Source organism: Dromaius novaehollandiae, chromosome 17, assembly GCF_036370855.1.
Source record: "Dromaius novaehollandiae isolate bDroNov1 chromosome 17, bDroNov1.hap1, whole genome shotgun sequence".
NCBI lineage: Eukaryota > Metazoa > Chordata > Aves > Casuariiformes > Dromaiidae > Dromaius > Dromaius novaehollandiae.
Genome location: NC_088114.1, coordinates 18,251,650 through 18,258,440, shown reverse-complemented (window position 1 = coordinate 18,258,440; position 6,791 = coordinate 18,251,650). Strand labels below are relative to the sequence as shown.

The following is a 6,791-nucleotide window of genomic DNA, read 5'->3' as shown; positions in this document are numbered from 1 at the left end:
CACGTGGGACGACAGTGGGACCTGGCCAATTCAGTTTCCAGCCATGGGGCAATATTGTTTAATCTGTACCCAGGAGGGAGAGATCGAAGTGGGGGAAAGTAAATGTCGACGGACTCTCACTTGTAAGACACTCGATAAAGACAGGAATCTCCACTCATGGATGTGGCTCGATGGAAATGGGGCACAGTCGGGGACTTGAGGGATACTGGTCAAACAAAAATGAAGCTTTAACTCTCCAATGACCCAATTATCCCCCTTACAAGCAAACCTGCAAATGGAAAGGCACTTCTGGGGCTTGGTATTGTACCGGCCGAATAGGTGATGGGGCAACCACATTTTTCAGCCCTCTGGGCGACAGAGACGCAACTCACTTTCAATTCCCACCAGGGATAAATGGGTCATTTGCTTAGGGCATCGGAGCTAAGAAGGGGCATTATTGGATCTGCAGACACACAGCATATAAATTTTTACCCGCGGGGTGGTCGGGAATTTGTTATATAGGGATAATCAGACCTTTGTTTTTCCTTTTACCAGAAACAGGTGGACCTCGGTTAGGCATTAAGGTATATGATAACCTCAAAGACAGAAGTGTTGCCTGTAAGACGCGATCCATTAAGGTAGATTTGGGTGGGACGCAAAAATGGGGAAATAATGAGTGGCCTCCTGAACGAATAATTCAACATTACGGGCCTGCAACCTGGAATCCTAATGAACCAGTACTGGGGGCAAGAGAACCAATTTATAACCTAAATCGAATAATCAGACTACAAGCGGCTCTGGAAATTATTACCAGCAAAACCGCGGATGCAATAGATCTTTTAACTCGGCAATCCCAACAGATGGGCACGGCAATCCTTCAGCACCACATGGTTTTAGACTACCTGTTAGCTGAAGAGGGAGGAGTGTGTGAGAAATTAAATATTTCTAACTGTTGTTTGGAAATAGATGATGTAGGCAAAGTAGTTCTCCAGTTAACCAAAGATATCAGAAAAATAGCCCACGTCCCCGTCCAAACCTGGAACGGCTGGAGTGGCGATCTGTGGTCCTGGTTACTGGGGGCACCGTGGGTAAAACGGTTAATATTGTATTTATTATGTGCAGTTGCCGCTTTAATGTTCTTACCTTGTATAATTCCTTGCTTTGTTCAATTAATCCGACATGTTGTGTCAAATATGCAATTTGTTCCTACCACCTCACCCGATGGCATAAAGAAAATCCGTGCCATCCATCGGCCATGGCCAACCACAGTATCCATCATTTAAACCCATTCCCAGTTTATCCTGAAGGAGGAAATTGCATATTGACATCCACAGCGCATTTGCCAACTGTTTTATGCCTATTGTAACAATCCTACCTCGTTAACTCAGTTTTGATGTCTGTTCTGTGAAGTTAAATGTTGTTAAAGTTGTTAAAGAATAAGCTTGCATTGAGCAACACCTCTGTTTAATCACTGTTAAGCACTTCATTTTTTACCCAAACCCATGTTGTTCCTTTTATTCTTCCTGCGTCTTCCCCCTGCCCCTAATTCTCTCTCCCTTCCTTGCTTTCTTTCTTTCTTCCTCTCTTTCTCTCTCTCCTGCTGCCAAGCTGCAATGTTGAGCCACGGGGTGGTGTAGAGAACCGGTACTAAATGCGGTTTTGTCTCGACATTGCTGCTGCTGCTGAAGAGCCGCTGCCGCCAAGGTGCATCGGGCAATGCCGAGCCAGTGCCACAGGAGCCGTCCGCGAGGTAAACAATGTCGTGCACCTGCATGGGCGAAAAAGGGCGCGAAAAGGGCAGAAGGTTGTCTCTAGGGGAACAGCACGTCTGGCACGAACCGCACGTACTCATTTGCGATCTGTGCATGAGCAGGAGACCCCCCCCAGATGCCCCCAGCCTGTTTCTGGAAGGTTCCAAGAGGGCAGAGTGTGCATGACAGCTCACCTGCATGGGAAGTGAGGAAGCACCTCCCAGAGGCAGGGCAAGGACCTATAAAAACTGCAGACAACAGGAATGGGGGGGGGTTGTTTGCGACGACTGAAGGTCTTGAGCGGAGTCAGCAGAACATCATCGGACTCGGAGTGGCGGTAGCCATTTCTTTTCTCCTTTTCCAACTTTCTCTGTTTTTTCCCCTAACCCTTCTTCACCTCGCCCCTTCACCTTTCCCCACCTTTCATCCCCACTCCGTTGACAATAAAGTTAAAAGGTTGTATGGTATTTGACCGGTTTTAGGGTCTTAATCTGGTCCTTGGGATAGTAACGAAACCTTCCCGATATTGGATCGGGACATGAGGGGCCTGCCACTGGCCTATGAGACACTGAGGCTGCTATGACCTCACAAGCACAGCTTGCAGCCAGGGGCCTTCCACTGGCCTATGAGGCACTGAGGCTGCTGTGACCTCACAAGCACAGCCAGCAGCCAGGGGCCTGTCTCTCTCCTATGAGGCACTGAGGCTGCTGTGACCTCACAAGCACAGCCAGCAGCCAGGGCCTACCCCTGGCCTATCAGGCACTGGGACTGCTGTGACCTCACAAGCACAGCCAGCAGCCATGAGCCTGCCACTGGCCTAGGAGGCACTGAGGCTGCTGTGACCTCACAAGCACAGCCAGCAGCCAGGGGCCTGTCACTGGCCTATGAGGCACTGAGGCTGCTGTGACCTCACAAGCACAGCCAGCAGCCAGGGGCCTGCCCCTGGCCTATGAGGCACTGAGGCTGCTGTGACCTCACAAGCACAGCCAGCAGCCAGTGGCCTGCCACTGGCCTCTAAGGCACTGGGACTGCTGTGACCTCACAAGCACAGCCAGCAGCCCGAGGCCTGCCACTGGCCTAGGAGGCACTGAGGCTGCTGTGACCTCACAAGCACAGCCAGCAGCCAGGGGCCTGCCACTGGCCTATGAGGCACTGAGGCTGCTGTGACCTCACAAGCACAGCCAGCAGCCAGGGGCCTGCCCCTGGCCTATGAGGCACTGAGGCTGCTGTGACCTCACAAGCACAGCCAGCAGCCAGTGGCCTGCCACTGGCCTCTAAGGCACTGGGACTGCTGTGACCTCACAAGCACAGCCAGCAGCCCGAGGCCTGCCACTGGCCTAGGTGGCACTGAGGCTGCTGTGACCTCACAAGCACAGCCAGCAGCCAGGGGCCTGCCACTGGCCTATGAGGCACAGGGAGTGCTTTGACCTTACACGCACAGCCAGCAGCCAGGGGTCTGGCACTGGCCTATGAGCCAGGGGTAATGGGCGTTCTGGCATATATAAGAATCCATATGTTAACACTCTATTTCCTATTTCACATTTAATTGGTTGAAAGAAAGGTTTGACCTCTCGCTTTCCCGTGGCCCCAATTACTGGCATAGAGAATTTACTCATTGGTCCCTTACAGCTATTTAGTACTGAATATGTTGCTTCAGTGTCTACTAAAAATTTAACTGTTTCGTTCCCCAGCTTTACTGAAACCAGGGGTTCAGCTAGGGAATCCAATTTCTCAACCCCCGGTCCCCATCAGTCTGAATCTTCTGCACCAATCATGAGCAAATCTGCCTCCGGAACAGGTGCAGACTGAGGTTTCCAATGATCTGATTGTCTCTTTGGGCATTCATTTTTCCAGTGCCCCTTTCCCCTGCAAATTGCACACTGATCTCTCCTCAGTGGAATTCTATTTCCCAAATTCCCTCCTACTCTATGCCCTCTTCCACGTCCTTGTCCTTTCGGAAAACCCCTTCCCTGAGAGGAAGTTTGTGCCTGGGCAAATGCAGCTGCCAAAATTGCAGCGTTTTGCCTCTTATCTTTCAGTTTCTCCTTTTGTTTTTCCTTTCTCTCTACTTCTTCCCTGTTATTGTACACTTTATATGCAATTTCTATTAACTGTGATATTGACATCCCCAACATACCATCTACTTTCTGAAGCTTTCTCCTTATATCTGGTGCTGATTGTCCTACAAATAATGTAGTAGAAGTCATCTTGTTCGCTTCGTCCTTGGGATCCAAGTCTGTCCAGTTTTGGGCGGTTTCACATAACTGCTCCTAAAATGCAGAGGGATCCTCATTCTTACCCTGCACAACTTGATGTAGTTTCGCAATATTTTTGGGCCTACGTACACCATGCTTTACCCCATATAATATTAACCTTTGGTACTGTTTAGTCATTAACCCTCCCGTCCCTGTATTTTGATCCCAATCCGGTTCTTGGGCCGGCATAAAACGGTCTGGTCCATCTCTAGCATTTTGTCTTTAATTTTTGTCCCGAGCTTTGTCCAATACCATTCGCTTCTCCTCAGGTGCAAGCAAAGTATTTAAAAGCATCTGTAAATCCTGCCAATCTGGATTATGATTCTCAATTATCATTTTAAAGGATTGATGCATCTTTTCTGGATTTTCTCGGTACGACCCGGCAGACTCCTTCCAATTCATTAAATCTGTAGTTGAAAAAAGGACCTTCACATATACAGGCATTCCATCTGGTCCTACTGCTTGACGCAGCGGGGCCTGAATCACAGGATTTTGCGGAGCCTGAGTAGCCTGAGTTCTGCCTGAAATCGGGCTACATGCTTCACTTCCCTTATCTCTACCATCGACCCTATCCTGATCTCTTTCTGGAGAGACCAATAATTGTACATCCTCTTCCTCATCACCCACTTTTAAACATCTTCTCCCAATACTACAAGCAGAGCAACACCGAGGCATTTTCTCTTTGTCTTTCATCAACATTAACACATTTGAGTCAGAGACCAATAGCTTACATTTTTTTCTTGTTTCATGACCATTTCTCAGAGAGAAAAAAAAATCTACATATGGGACCTCATCCCATTTGTTCTGTCTTCTGCAAAACAACATAAGTTGCAAGATTGTATTATAATTTAGCGTTCCCATTTCTGGTCATTTTTCCTCATCCTCCAGTTTATACATTGGCCACCGCTGAGTACAGTATTCCCTTAATTTTCTCCTTGTTAAAGGATTCCCACCAAACTTTCTCCAATGTTTCAGAATGCATCCTAAAGGAGAACAGGGGGATACCCCTGCAGATTGTCCTGTTCCCATATTACCACCCTTAAAAGAACGTTCTTACCAATTACGCTTTCGTACACTCCAGTCGTCACTGTCCAAACGTGTACAAAGCTTACCTTTGGTTACCACAACCAATTACCCTTGTATCATACCCTTTATGCAATGTCTCTTAATAATTACTGCGTTGCACCTTTGAGTCGCTTACCTATTCCGACCAGGGAGGGTGCTCATGGAGTCCCCAAACAAAACGGTCAGTGCGCGCTGGAGTCCAAAGAGCAGCGTCTCCGCGCCGGGAACTGGCAAGACGATTCGGGCAAGGCTTTACAGCGAGGGTCCCACCTGGGTTGCCAGAAAACTGTTGTCCAAAAAGCGGATTCGTTGCCCAGTGTGCAATGAGCCAATAATTACACACTCAGGGGAGACATTTGTTTATTTATTTCAGAGTTGCGTAAGCCTGGGTGCTCGGTGGTTTCCCGCAAATCAAGCACATCCCCCCCAGCTTTTCAAGTAGCATTTATACAAACAAATTGCCAGATTTGCAGTTTTCCCTTTTACACCGATTGGTTAGTGATTTCTTCATTCCCCGGGTCCCACCCCTGTCTCTCAAGGTCCTGATGAGGGGAGATCAATTAACACTGCCCCAGCAGGGACAGTAGGTGTTATCTCCCAAAGTCCTGACAAGGGGGAGATAGTCCAGACCTCTTAATTAACTTTGTTTCAGCAGTGAGAGGAGGTTTTCCTTCCCAAGGTCCTGGCGCCCAAACAGGCCTTATTTCAAAGCCTTGGCATCCTCCCTTTCGGAGTGTGGGGCACAGGAACGCAGACTGCTTGTAACTCCCTTATCTTTCCAGCCTGCACCAGCTCTGGGGCCCTTTCTTACTGAACTAGGAGTGCGGCCTAAGGCTTCAGCAAATTCAGCTACTCATGCTAAGCAACTTTTATACTTAATGTTAGAAGTTATCCTAATCTACCTAGTTCAAACATTCTTTCTGAGCTTCCCAGGGTTGTCTTGTAAAAAACTCACAAGCACAGCCAGCAGCCAGGGGCCTGCCCCTGGCCTATGAGGCACTGAGGCTGCTATGACCTCACAAGCACAGCCAGCAGCCATGTGCCTGCCACTGGCCTATCAGGCACTGGGACTGCTGTGACCTCACAAGCACAGCCAGCAGCCAGGCGCCTGCCACTGGCCTAGGAGACACTGAGGCTGCTGTGACCTCACAAGCACAGGCAGCAGCCAGGGGCCTGCCACTGGCCTATGAGGCACTGAGGCTGCTGTGACCTCATATGCACAGCCAGCAGCCAGGGGCCTGCCCCTGGGCTATGAGGCACTGGGACTGCTGTGACCTCAGAAGCACAGCCAGCAGCCATGTGCCTGCCACTGGCCTATCAGACACTGAGACTACAGTGATCTCACAAGCACAGCCAGCAGCCAGGAAACTGCTACAGGCCTATGAGGCACTGAGGCTGCTGTGTCCTCACAAGCACAGCCAGCAGCCAGGGGCCTGTCACTGGCCTATTAGTCACTGAGACTACAGTGAGATCACAAGCAAAGGCAGCAGCCTCAGTGCCTCAGTGCATTAAATGGGACCTCCCAGTGCCCCATTTCAGAGAGGTCCCTGCCTTTGGCACCATCTGGCTATGTTCCTGAAGGAGTTATCAGCGAGTTTTGGAAAATAGCTGCCGTGAAGGGAGGTGACTGCTTCCAGGAGGTGAGGGGAAAGCTCTGTGCTGTCTGCCTGGCTCTGCCATCACCATGGCAGTGACCTCCTGAGCCACCAGATGACACGAACTGAGGTCATAGTCAGATGTG

General features: G+C 49.6%; 1 long non-coding RNA gene across 1 annotated transcript; it reads right to left on the bottom strand.

The window, feature by feature from the left end:
- Positions 1 to 1,409: 1,409 nt before the first annotated feature.
- Positions 1,410 to 5,300, bottom strand: LOC135330178 (uncharacterized). Its single transcript, XR_010391989.1, has 3 exons — positions 5,187 to 5,300; positions 3,868 to 4,000; positions 1,410 to 1,747 (listed from the first exon to the last, which is right to left on the bottom strand). It is a non-coding gene; the product is annotated as an uncharacterized LOC135330178 (long non-coding RNA).
- Between the last annotated feature and the right edge of the window lie 1,491 nt (positions 5,301 to 6,791).